The sequence below is a fragment of the Phyllostomus discolor genome, chromosome 3, assembly GCF_004126475.2.
Source record: "Phyllostomus discolor isolate MPI-MPIP mPhyDis1 chromosome 3, mPhyDis1.pri.v3, whole genome shotgun sequence".
Lineage (NCBI taxonomy): Eukaryota > Metazoa > Chordata > Mammalia > Chiroptera > Phyllostomidae > Phyllostomus > Phyllostomus discolor.
The window spans coordinates 59128404-59142561 of record NC_040905.2 but is presented as its reverse complement, the minus strand read 5'-3'; the positions used below and the strand labels follow the sequence as shown (position 1 = coordinate 59142561).

The following is a 14158-nucleotide window of genomic DNA, read 5'->3' as shown; positions in this document are numbered from 1 at the left end:
ATTGGTGGTCTAATTTCATTTTTTTTGCACGTACCTGTCTAGATTTCCCAACACCATTTATTGAAGAGGCTATTTTTACTCCATTTTATGCTCCTGCCCACTTTGTCAAATATTTGACCATAGAGACATGAGTTTGTTTCTTGGTTCTCTATTCTGTTCCATTGATTTATGTATGTACTCTTGTACCAGAACTAGACTGTTTTGATTACAGTGGCCTTGTAATATAATTTGATATCAGGTATTATGATCCATCCTACTTTGTTCTCCTTTCTCAAAATTGCTAAGGCTATTCAGGGTCATTTTTGGTTCCATATAAATTTTGCAATATTTGTTCTAGATCTGTGAAATACATCATAGGTATCTTATTACTTATAGATAGGTACTGTATTTTTTGGACCATAAGATACACATAGGTTTTAGAGAAGGAAATAGGAAAAAAATGAAGCAAAAAATGTGGTAAAATATTTAATAATATAAATAACATAATATTTCACCAACATAAATGTAAACAGTACTCAACAGCAGCATTTACAACTATTGCTCCTCCAAAATTTGTGGGAGTGTGTGTCTTATAGTCTGAAAAATAGAGTACTTATTCATCCCACTTCATACCTGTGTTTCTCTCTCTCCCTATCTTTTCCTTCATCTTTTTAAAGAAATTTTTTTAGCATCTCTTGCAATGCTAGTTTGGTGGAGATATATTCTTTTAGCCCTTTTTTTTTTGTCTGGGAAACTCCTTATTTCCCCCTCTATTTTAAAAGAGAGGCTTTGCTGGATAGAGTAGTCTTGATTGCAGGCCTTTGCTTTTCATTATTTGGAATATTTCTTGCCATTCCCTTCTGGCTTGCAGTGTTTCTGCTGAGAAGTCAGCTGCTAGCCTTATTGGAGCTCCCTTGTATGTTATTAGCTGTTTCTCCCTTGCTGCCTTTAAGATTCTCTCTTTGTCTTTAAATTTTTCCATTTTCATTATGATGTGTCCCAGAGTGAGCCTCTTTGAATTCATCTTGGTTTGGACCCTCTGTGCTTCCTGGACTTGTATGACTTTTTTCCTCATCAAGTTAGGAAAGTTTTGTATCATTACTTTTTCAAACAGGTTTTCTATCCCTTGCTCCCCTTTTCCTTCCAGTATCCCTATTATAAAGATATTATTACATTTCATGTTGTCCTGCAATTCCCTGAAACCTTATTCATTCTTTTTGAGTCTTTTTTTCATTTTGTTGCTCTGTCTAGAAGTTTTTTCTACCTTGTCTTCCAGCTTGTTGATTTGATCCTCTACTCCATCTAGCCTGCTTTTAATTCCTTCTAATGTATTCTTCATTTCATATATTGTATTCTTCATTTCCTCCTGGCTCTTATTGATAGATTCTATGTACTTTTTCATGCTGGTGTAGTTTTCAGTAAGTTCCTTGTAGTTTCTATGGAGTTCCTTGTAGTTCTCACTGAGCTTCCTGAGCATCCTAGTAACCATTATTTTGAACTCAGTGTCTAATAGTTTGCTTGCCTCAGTTTCATTTAGAACTCTTTCTGGGGATTGTTCCTTTCCTTTTGATTGGGAGTTGTTTCTTTGTCTCCCCATTTTAGATAACTTTAAATGTTTGTTTAAAAAAATTAGATTTATCTTCTTTGTCTCCCTGTCTTCATAGTGTGACCTCCTGTGGTATGAGTTCTGTGGGACTCAGTGGTGCAGTCTTGTTGATCTCCTGAGCTATGTGCACTTGGGATGCCTTTTAGGCCATTTATGTGGGCTCTCTGATTGTAGTTGGGTTTTGGTTGCTGTTGGATCATTCTTTGTTGGGTCGTTCCCTCCAGCAGGCTGACTAAGAGTCACACTGCCCACCATGTCTTGTATGTTGTTGCACAAGTGCTGCCAGAACCAAAACAAACAACCCAGGAAACAAACCCACAACCCCAGAAACAACCCCCACCATAAACCACACTATAAACAGCAAATGAGCAAATATTAATAAAGGTGTAAAGAGATTGAGACTATTATAAGAAAGTAAAAAATGGATATGATATGACTAACTTAAAGAAAAATGATTTTAAGGTCAAGGGAGGAGAAATAATAAGAGTGGGGAAGGTGAAGAAGGAAAATAAAATTTACAAAGTAAATAAAAAAGGGAGGAAAGAAGGCAGAATGGACTAAGAAATGGAAAGAGTATAGTATTAGGTTTAAACAAAAATTTTAAAAAATATAGTGAAGAAATAGGGACCAAATTGGAAGAAAACATCCACCACAACAATATAAGCAATGAATAAGGAAAGATTAATATAGGTGGAATGGGACTAAGAAGGGAAAAAAAGAATGAAGGACAAGCTTATGAGATGTCTAGAGAAAAGAAAAGTAATTTTGAGAGGATAGAGGAGAAGGAATACTGAATCAGGAATACAATCCAGGCTAATAATAGGAAAATAATAAAGTTTAAAATGAAAAAAAGAATAGGTGGGAGGAAGGCAAAATGAAGTAGGAGAGGGAATGGTAAAATTTGAGATTTGAGTCCTGGCTGGTGTAGCTCAGTGGATTGAGCTTGGACTGCAAACCAAAGCATCACAGGTTTGATTCCCAGTCAGGACACATGCCTGGGTTGCAGGCCACAGCCCCCAGCAACCACAAATTGATGTTTCTCTCTCTTTCTCTCTCTCTTTCTCCCTCCCTTCCCTCTCTAAAAATAAATAAATAAAATCTTTAAACTAAAAAAGAAATTGAGATTTGAAATACAAATATAGAGAAGATATGAACTAAAATTGAAGAAATGCAACAATATCCACCATATCAATAGCCAATGAGCAAAGATTGATATAGAGATACAACAAGGGTATTTTAAGAACAGGAAAAATAATGTGAGATTACTAATTACAAGAAAAATGATTTTGAGAGGTTGGGGGGGTAAATAGTAAGAGTGCAGAATAGAAAGAAGTTATAGCAAGAGAAAAAATAAAATTTAAGTAAAAAATAAGAAGTGGAAGGAAGAAGGTTAAATGGTACAAGAGAAGGGAAGAGCAAAAAAAGAGATTTAAAATAAACTAAAATATAAAAACTAGTGAAATAATAGGCACAAACTTGAAGAAAAAGAAATGAATATTAAAAAGCTATGCAGGACAGGAAGTAATATAAATCATAAAGAAGGCTATGGTGAGATATTTCTCTTTCTGGATCTGCCCCTGGCATTATCACATAGTGTCCTAGCCAGGCCCTAGGCAGCCTGTTTGAGACAAAAAGTGATCCGCAGTCTGTGGCTGTCTCCTTCATATTTGGCTGGTCCCCATTTTTCTGCCCTGATGGATTTCCATCAGTCCAGGTCCCAGGAGTGGTTCATCTAATGACCTGGGAGGGCTGCCAGAACCTTCTCCACCTTCCTTCAGACAGGGCCTCCAGTGCAATCAGAAGGTGGGTACCCTGTTTCACCTTGTGGGGAGCACTGTTCAATCTTCCAGGAAGACTGTGGGAGTGTTTCCCCATCCCTTCACTGTATGTTTTGGTCTGTCCCAGATTCTTTCCAATAATGTATGGCAGGGGTATCGAACCTATAGCCAAGATGGCTGTGAATGTGACCCAATACAAAATCATAAATGTACTTAAAACTATTTATGTATGTATATATGTATGTATATATGTATTTATTTTTGTGATTACATGTTACAGTGTATTTAATGCATGGCCCAAGACAACTCTTCTTCCATTGTGGTGCAGAGACACCAAAAATTTGGACACCCCTGATATATGGTTTCTGGTGAATTAGTTGTTTGTTTCACTGAGGGTCCAATATGTGTGTAAAGGACAGATCTTTCTTGCTTAGCACAGACAGCAGCTCTATTTAGGTGCTGAGACTGGGCAGGGCCATGATCACATCTTGTTGTACCTATTTTTAATCTTTCTGTTCTGCTGGTTTCAGCAGATAAGGGTCCAAGGAACAGTGTAGCTTATAGTGTCTGGTAAAAGACCCTTTCAGAGATTTTTCTTCTTTCCCCTATGTAACTGCACCCAGCAGTGGGCTCCTGAGCCTGGCCCCACTGATCTGCAGAGTCCATAAGTAATCTCACACAAGTTGTGTTGGGTTTGCCTGTTTGTGAGGAGACCTCCCTGGCTGCAGCAAATCTCAGGTGTTCAGCTCCTAGCCAGCCAGTCCCTAGCCTGCCACTTTCTCACTGAAGACTCAGGCCCAAACTCTCTACTCTGTATAGTCTCCTGCTTGCCAACCAGTCTGGGTTGGGTCCCACAGTCCCTTAGCATGCCTCTATCCTTCTGAGTCTTTGTTTGCAGAGCTGCTGCACACATGCACACACAGCGAGCACCCTGCCCCTGCCAAGACTTGCCTCATCTCCTTTTAGAAGAGATTCTGTGTAGCCCCCACACTGCAGCACTGAACCCTGGGGGACCTGTTGTTCATTGCTCCTCTTCTCCCCAAATCACTGAAGTCTCTCTTGGTTAGAGCTGGCCATAGCCTTTCAGAGCCTCTGACAGTTTTAGATGAAGTTTCTCTCTGAATATCTCCTAGACAGCTCTGGGAAGAGTCTTACAGCAATACTATAACATGGGGCAGTGGTGGGGTGCTCTTGCTGCTCCCTCCAGTGATTCTTAGCCTCCAATGTGCCTGCTTCCACTGGGATGTTTCTACAGCCAGCACCTTCTCTGCTCTCTCTCTCCACTGTCACGTCCTACCCCCACCACCACCACCACTACAGGCTCATGGCTCCTGAGCTGATCCACAGCTGCTCTGAATGTGCACAGCCACAAGTGCTGGGTTAGGCAACAGCAGTGGCTCTCTGCTAGGAAAGCCTGGGCCACCGGTTACCACATGCCCTGAAAATAGGCAGACTCTTTTCCACTTATGCACTCTTGTCCACGTACACACTCGCTCACACATGCTCTTTCCACTGGATTTTTTAGTTGGTTGCTCTGTGGTTTAGCTGTGAGACTGTTCCAGGTCTGGGAGCAAGTGGACTGAGCTTCCACCCACTCTGTAGCCATCTTGGATCAGATCATTTTTATATCTCTTTTCTATTCAGTTCTACTTTTGACACTTCCATTAATTTTCTTCTGTTGTTTTTTGAATAATGTTAAAATCATCATGACTGCTTATGTTCTTTTCAGTTTAAGACAAAATATTCAAACATCATTAAAAGAATGCCCATAAAGAGGTTTAGATAGCTAAAAAGGTTGGTTTTTAATAATTTCTGAAGTTAAATTTAACTCAAAAAATGTAAGTGCAAAAATTTTTCAAGTATATTTTACTCTTTGCAAATTGAAGTCCACTAAAGTTTGTGAAATTTTACAGAGAACATTACATTATTATACCAAAGATTATTACACTTTAAAAGTACTTTTAAAGGAAGAATAGTGAAAACTGTTATGAAATGCATTATTGTACGCACTCTCTGAATAATTAGCAGATATGTCACCAGTCATGTTTTGCATATAATTGTTCATTTTTATCTTGCCCTGCAGCTCCAAGTCTTCAATTTTTTGATAATTGGCAATATATATTTTATTAATCATCTCTAGGCTCATGCTACTTAGAATAGAATTTATTTATAGTTTTATCTAGTGTATCCCAATATTTATTGTGTATGTAAGTAGGTGTTACATTCTTAGAGAGTTTTTCTCTGAAAACATCATAATTTATTCATACATTTATTAACTTAATAAGTTCTCTAATTACTAGGATGCTTGATGTGGAGCCTATAAAATTAAGTGAGAAAGCTTTTAATCTGAAGCTTTGATGGGGGGAATACATTCCATTCCAGTAACATTAAATTGTCTAAAAATAGGACATATAGGGAATGGGGTTAGTGGGAGAAAATGCTAGAAAGGTAGGAAAGGATCAGGCCTTAGAAAGACTGCAATAGCATTTTATTCCATGGATGATAGGTATAACCCTTAGGTTTAGGGGCTGAGAGGTAACATGATTACATCTAAATCTATTAGCAGGTTTAAGGATATGCTGAGATTAGAGGTAGGTAGATGAATTATACTACTGCTAAAATTCAGTTAACAGAGAACCAAAGTTGTAACCAGACAAAGTTAGTGGCAAATAGAGTGGTACTGAAATAGATGGAACTATGAAACATAAGAAATAAAACACAGAGGACCTGGCCAGGATCAGATTATAGAGTCAGATATCAGAAGGTAAATTATACCCTACTCCCGTGACTACTGTTTCTTTCCTTGAAAGAAACATGAAAACGTACACCAGATAAGATGTGAAATTCTGCAGAAAGAACAGGTGTTGAAAAAAAATGACTACTTTGATTATTGAACAATAAAATGTATGAAATATCTAACTGTTACCTCCTTAAACTGGAGTCTAGTGCTTTATGTAATGGCTTAATCTAATGGATAGTTACAAAATATCCCCATAGTTAGATATAAGTAAAGGAATTTGGACCATTATAAATTTAGCTCACAACTTTTAGATTTCAGGATTCAAAGGTCTTTGCCTAAATTTTAATTATGTAAAGCATAATTGTTGTTCAGCAAAATGTTTTCATTTTTTAAACATTTTTGTTAACAAATATACAGATAATAAACCTTTACCTCTTCCCATTAATAAAAACTTAGTTTTTTCTTTCTTTCTTCCTGCCTCCTTTCATTTCTCCATCCCAACTCCTCTTCTCATCCATCTGTCCATCCTCGACAATCTCTCCACCCATCTATCCATTTATATATCTATCTACATCTATCCACTCACCACCCACCTACATATTATCCATACATGCTCAAGGGTCCAGAAAATTATCTCCAAATTATTACAAATCACCACAGATATACAAAACACTGTTTTTTTTGTAATGGGTGACTAAAATGGTTTTTATATTTAAAAATTTGGAAATGGGGCAGTATATAGTTATGTTAGTATTTAAGAATATAATTCATATAATTTATTACAACCATTGCTAATATAATACTATAGTTTTAGCATATTCTTAAACCATATCCATATGTCAAAAATATATTTAAGGATATGTGATATCTGAACTGTCTGGAGTCTAAATAAAATATATATTCTTATTTTTTCCCCAATTCCAGTTTTCTACATCTATCTATTTAATGTTCAAGGTATAGTTATGATTCAAATAAGCAGTAGAGTGTAAATATAGTCCACAAAACACTTAACTCAAAATTCCAAAATAATTTTATTTAATGCCTAACCCCCTGCAAAAATACCCAAAGGAGTGTTGCTTTACCACAGTAGGATACTGTGGTCTTCATAAACTCCCTTTTCATACTCTGAAATCAACTGCCTTCTATTCCTTTATGCATCTATTGATTCTACTGGAAAGTGTTTTTATAAAAATAAGCTTGTGAAAGACTTTTTAAATAGTCTTTTGTCTTTTCAAAAGGGTGTTTGATGTTTTCTTGTGAATATACTAAGTGTTCCTGATAATCAAAATGTAAAAGTTGTTCATAACACTTTATAAATAGAATCATGACATCATTTTGATGTCATAAGTAAAAGCTTCTATTTCATCTCCAGATATAAGTATATTGTTTAAGAATTTACTTATCAGTAATAAGGAAAGATTTACTTTTGGTAAAATATATCTAACATTTTCAAACAGAAACTCTTAATTATTTAATGAATCTGAAGTAATAATTAATGTTATTAATTTTATTGTAAGAGAGCTTGCAGTTTATTTCAAAATGGCATATTTCTGCCAATCATACAAAGTATTATATGAAAAGAACAAACTAAGGAAGGTAAAAATTACAGTATAGTTTTAGAGAAGTAGATTATTTTTGAAAAGGAAATAACCATTAAGCACATATTTACTTTTTTAAAAAGATTTTATTTATTTATTTTTAGAGAGGGGAGGGAGGGAGAAAGAGAGAGAGAGAGAAACATCAATGTGCGGTTGCTGGGGGCCGTGGCCTGTGCCCTGGCAGAAACCCAGGCATGTGCCCTGACTGGGAATCGAACCTGCGATGCTTTGGTTTGCAGCCCGCGCTCAATCCACTGAGCTATCCCAGCCAGGGCTCAGCACATATTTACTTTAATAGTTAAAAACTTCAAATTCCACAATAATGTTTTCCAAAAGCAAGGTTTGAATGTTTTTGAAATAAATGACACTGAAATGGCATTATGTAAATATTGTATTTTTTTACATATTAGATATAATTTTAAAAATAAAAATCCTACTCTCTAGAACATGAGAAGACAAAAGAAGGTGCTATTATACAAGTGAAATATATGAACACAAATGAGCCTATGAATGTGATTTTCAATCACATATCACACAATTTTAGAATTCTCTAATTTTTTACAATGGCCAATTACTTATTTGAAAATGTAGAGTTGGTAGAGATTATATACCATTTAAGCATAAGTTCAAAGACATAAACAATTTTATTAATGATACAATACTTATGTGTGAGGGAAGAAGAGAACTGTGTATAGTATATAAGGTCTGTCCAGAAAGTATCCAACCATGTCCTATGAAAAATAGAGTTTTTATTAAAGAAGGTACACGATACAAGAAACATTGTATATAGGACAATGGCTCCTCAGCCCCCTTCAAAGTAGGCACCTTGAGACTTCATACAGTCTTTCCAATTGCCATAATCCGCCCCATTATATTTTCATGAATCTTTTTGATAGTCTGAAATCTCTTCCCTTTCAAAGGTGATTTTAGTTTTGAGAAAAGCCAGAAGTTACAGGGCACCAAGTCTTGGATATAGGGGGGTTGAGTCACCTGGGTGATTTGATGCTTTGCCAAAAAACTCTGCATGAGACATGATGCATGAGTGGGCACACTGTGATGATGAAGCTGTCAATCACAAGTTGCCCATAGCTGTGGCCTGCTGAATCATCCTAATAGTTCTTGCAGAGGAATGTTCAAGCTTAACCCAAAATTTGATACAGATTTTTTGTTCTATTCACTCAGTTTGAATGCAACAACTACACAGTAAATACGTTCATTCAATGACATCTACCACCCCCACTGACCAGTACAGTGAAGTCATCATTGTTCATGCATGTGATTTTCAGTCCTTTCTTCTTGGCTGCTAGGTAACATTGATGTCATGCAAACCATTCTTGTTGTGTTAACAGTTGGGCTTTTCCTGGACCAGACCTCATATATCATGTTTTAGGGGACATGATTTAACAGTTTTGATATTACACAGTAAGTTTACTAGTTATTTTATAAGTACCACTGAAACTAGAATTACATTTATTGAGTATATTCAAGGAACAGAGTAAACTAATTGACCAAATTTACCTACTTATAGGAGAAAACCTTAGTCTGTTGAGATAAACAATGTAGGATTTAGCATTTTAGCATTTTGATTCACAGAAGGCAACATGTGTGAGTGTTAGTAAAGAAGATTACTGCCATGAATACTTAAGTATTTGGCCACTCCTAGCCAAAGAGACATATGAAGCCACAACAAACAAACAAAGCACCCCAGTGTAATAAAACCTTATTTCTTAGCATAGCTTATTTCTCATCTGTTGTTTTAAACTCCAAATACCTCCGGCACATTAGGGCGGCACATAAAAGCATAAGTTTCATCTCTCAACTCTGTTAACTGTTCCAGTGAACTGTTCCAGCTCTTTTAACATATTGGGTAGTTTAGAAGTCTTATCTTCAATTGTTGTTTAGAAGTCTCAGTGTCAAGATTTCAAGACACCAAGAATGTTTAACTGATGTTAGGGTTTAGCTTTTTAAATGGAGAATTTCTTTCTTCAAACTGCATTTTGTTTTTTACACTTTGCAAGTATGGTGTAGTAGACTCATTATAGTTAATTAAGGAACCCTCCCTAGTTACTGTGTTTGGGGTTTTAACACCATTGGTTGGATCTTTTGTTTGGTCAACTTGCTCTTTTTTTACAATCTTGAAATACCACATTTTTACAATGCTTATTTTCCATTTCACATTTTATTGACTCTAGATTGTTGACAATATTTTCATTGTTGACTTCTTGGGTTTGTTCCTTAGTTGCACAAGACTCCACAAAACTTTCTCCAAATTTAACTTTTTCTTGACTCTTCTTTGCTAGAATATCTGCAACTGCATATCACATTTCTTCAGTAGGCTGGGTTCTTGCCAGAATGTCCCTCTTACTGACTGAGATCATATTTTCAAAAGAACTTCTGAGTGGGTCAGCATGCACAAGGCTAATCCAATAGTTAACAAGTTCAGGGCATCTGGAACATTTTTAATCAGGTCATTCATTATGTCCAATATTTCTTCTTTTGGCCATCCCTCATTAATCAGGTTTAGACATTCATAAAATGTCTAATTTTTCAGTAAATAATCTTTGTTCATCTTCTTTTGTCATAGTAGTCCAAAAGGGCCCAACTTGTCTCCATTTTGTTCTTCAGTTTCAGACTGGGAATACTGAGCTAGGAGGCCTTTGTAGCATTCTTCCTTTGCTAGCTTTCCATTCACTCAGATGAGTTATTCTCTCTTTCAAGGTTTTTTTGGGTTGAGCTAATCTATTGTCAATAGTTGGTTTTGCTATATATAGTATGTCTGTGCTGGTCAATGGTTTTTTACTCTTCTACTAGTTTGGTATTAGAAGATGAAGCAGGCCTGGCTATAGTTTAAGATGTGATGTTTTTTGATATTGTCTTATTTTTTTCTACTTCTTTATTTCTTTTTACTTTGACTCTAGATAAAACTGTATTTAAGTTTAATAATTCTTTCTCATGAGACTTTCTGAAGCAACCTTGGTAGAGGTTCTACTGATGTCTTGTTTCAGAGAGTCCTGTGCATTATGGATATTATTGTGGCAACTTCTAATAGGAGGATGCAGAAGTTGTCTGTTCTGAGACATAGTTCTCACAGATTTAGTGGTAGTCATCACTCTTGAGGTGCTAACTTTTCACTATTATATTGCTGGTTTATATACCTGAGCTTTGTGGCTTTAGAGATAGCAGTTGAAGGTTTGTCATTGCAGAACTCTCATCTTTGACTTGTACAGGTTTTCTAAATGAATTAACCTTAAATTGAACCATTTGGCCATGATAGGGTCCAAGAACAGATTTCTTGAGCATGTTAGTAACATCTTGCTTCAGTTTTTCTGTAGTCTCGTTATTATTGTTTTAAATATAAAACATTGGCTTAATGTTATACATTGATCTTGGGGCTCATCTTTAATTGGTAACAACTTCAGAGTTTGATTACTGTTCTCCAAATTACATGTCTCAATTGCTATAGTTGAATTGGTTAATTCATTAGAAGGCTTTAAAGGAATACAGTTTTTCTTCATAATTATATCATTTTTGCTTCTTGGTATAGAGATATTTTCTTTATCAGACCTTTTTGTCTTAGGTTTCAGAACTTCTGTCTAATCTTGGACCTGACCCTCAGATGCCATCACTCTCTGGTGTCTACTACTGGGCAATATCTGATTTTTCTCCTTGTATGCAAAAATGTTTTTCTTTTTAACAGATGATTGTTGAGATTTTGTTTTCTTTGCTCTCTGGACACAAACTTGGCCCTCTGACTCTAGGGAAGCTGTATATCAGGTAGGGGGATTCTGCGCAATCCCTCAAACGGAAGCTTCTGCATGTGGTGCACACCAGCAAGAGCTTGCCTTTTAGACAGTACAGCTTCTGACTCTGCATGTTTGTGCCAGCATGAACTGAATGAGTAATTAACCATATTTATACATACTTCTCTACAAATAATGTATAAGACACTTGAAAATAATTATTATAATGCATTTTTAAAGAAATAGCATGTCACAGCTCTTTGAGAACATCTTGTTCAAAAATATGACATCCTGGAGGGATTTTCTCTTTAAAAATATATTACCCTGTACCATAGGTAAATTTATACAATACTTTTGGATAAGAAACTAAAAATCCTGAAAATTAAAAATATCCATTAAATAAAGAGTGTCAATCACAAAGCATTTTCTTTGCTTATTTTAAAAATTATTCAAACAGATGGATTTTCAAATTCAGCTTCAAAACCCAACCTTCATATATTTGCTTGAATCATCTACACTTAGATATTTCCTTAGGTAGCTGCTTGATATCAAATATGTGTTTTGTTTGTATTACTTATTTGAGAAATTTGAACTTTATAAAGTCTACCCAAAGCTGACTTTGACTACGCATAATAAAAGTACTTCCACGAAACCTATATGGAGAACAAGGTTATTTCATCTCCAAAATATTGAGTTATTTCCAGAAGAGAATTCAAGGGAGAAGTATAGAGAGCTGTTTTGATTACCCTGAAATAATAAGCCTTCTTTCCCATTATTTTCTCTTCTCCTTGCTCTTCTCTCCTGGTTCTTTTGATTTCTCTAATTAAGAAATGAAAGTTCACTGAAAATTATTTGAACTTTCTGAAGAAAAAATGACTATTTAAAAGGATATGACTGCATTTGACTTAACTGGCTCTGAGAATAGAAATGGCACATGGGCAAAGATGAATGATTTCTGACCACGAATTTTATTGTTAATGTAACATAAAGCAAGTGCTTGAAAGGATTTCATCAGTAAAGACTTTAGATAATGAAACAGTTGCTAAATGAGCCATATTCTTTTGGATTACTTATTCTAACATATATATATATATATATTTTTTTAAAGATTTTATTTATTTACTGTTTAGAGAGGGAAGAGAGGGAGAAAGAGAGAGAGAGAGAAAAACATCAATGTGCGGCTGCTGGGGACCATGGCCTGCAACCCAGGCATGTGCCCTGACTGGGAATCAAACCTGTGACACTTTGGTTTGCAGCCCACACTGAATCTACTGAGCTACACCAGCCAGGGCTATTCTAACATATATTTATATTACAATTATGATCTTAAGACACCTAATATGTAAGATCAATATTTTTGAGTATTAAAATTATTTGTATATTTTAATTCTAAAAGAAGTTGTCTTTGCTTGTTTGTATGGGTTTCTTTTGTATTTGTTTTAGAAAGACATTATGCAGTTTCTTTGAATTCTTTCACCTTTTCAGTCAGCAAATATTTACTAACTACATGTAAACAATAAAGTGAAATTCTGTGCACTGGGAACATATACAGTAAAAAAATAAACAAGGTTGTCAAGAAAAATTATAAGACATAGAAAAGAGAAAAATTTGATACTGTTTATCCTTTCAGTAAAATGCTCATATTGACTAGTATAGTTATTGGGGAGGTATACATTTTTCATTATCTTTGACATATGGCATAAAAACAAAATTGCATAAAACTGATAATATAACAAATTCATATTCATGTAAATGCAAATGAACATTGTCCTGTAGTAGTAAATTTAAGTTAAATTCTCATTCCAACAGGTTGTAACATGTTAATTATTGCCTCAATTAATGAGTTAAGTAATAAAATATTTGACACATGTTCAATTAATACTTAATGAGAGGGATGATTTTGCCATTTTGAAATTTTACTTTAGAAATGTGCTTGTCTTTTGGCACCTTTTGGCCTGAACAACTTAAAAAGAGAGAATTCTTTTGTTCTTATTCATAATAATGAATATAAGAAGGTGGCTTCTACAGAAGGCAGGAAGTTCTCATTATGTCAGCACAAAAATGTAAATGGAGACTGTGTTTTAAGTGTATGGGCTTATAAACAAATTTATTTATTTTGAAAGACCCAAAAGTAAAGAAAGGTATGTTGTTTTCTTGGTTTCCTATGCCTTTTTTTAACTTTGACTTGGAGTAATAAGATTGTATGTTTGGATAGTGATTATTGCTAGTTAACCTGAAATGAAAGTATACATATTGTTTACAGAGTTGTTGATAAATATAGCTGAACACCCACCGTGCAGTTTACAAGATCCAGCTGGTTATTATAAGCTTTTATGAATAGTCTATAAAACTTAATAGATACCCATTTCTAGAACCTTACTCCCAGAGCCACAATCAGGTAGAAAATCAGCCCACTTGAAAGAGAATATTATACTATTTAATCACAAACTTTGACAACAGGAGGATCTGGTATTTAGTAGTGATTATCTAATCAGTAGTGAATGATAAAATACTAAAGATATGTATAAGGTTGAATAGTGTGATAATTGAACATACTGATGCAAAATTTTTCTTAAAATATCTGAAATTTTACCAAATACTATTGAGTATTTTTTAAGTTCCTTAGTCTACTTTTTATTATTTAATTAGCTATGTGGTTGGGAATTCATATAAACTAACTTTAAAAATAATTTTATTATGCATTCATCAGAGCACCC

The 14158-nt window shown here is 34.9% G+C and overlaps 1 pseudogene; it reads right to left on the bottom strand.

Moving 5' to 3' along the window:
* Positions 1–9457: 9457 nt before the first annotated feature.
* Positions 9458–11410, bottom strand: LOC114493942 (annotated as a pseudogene).
* Positions 11411–14158: the final 2748 nt, after the last annotated feature.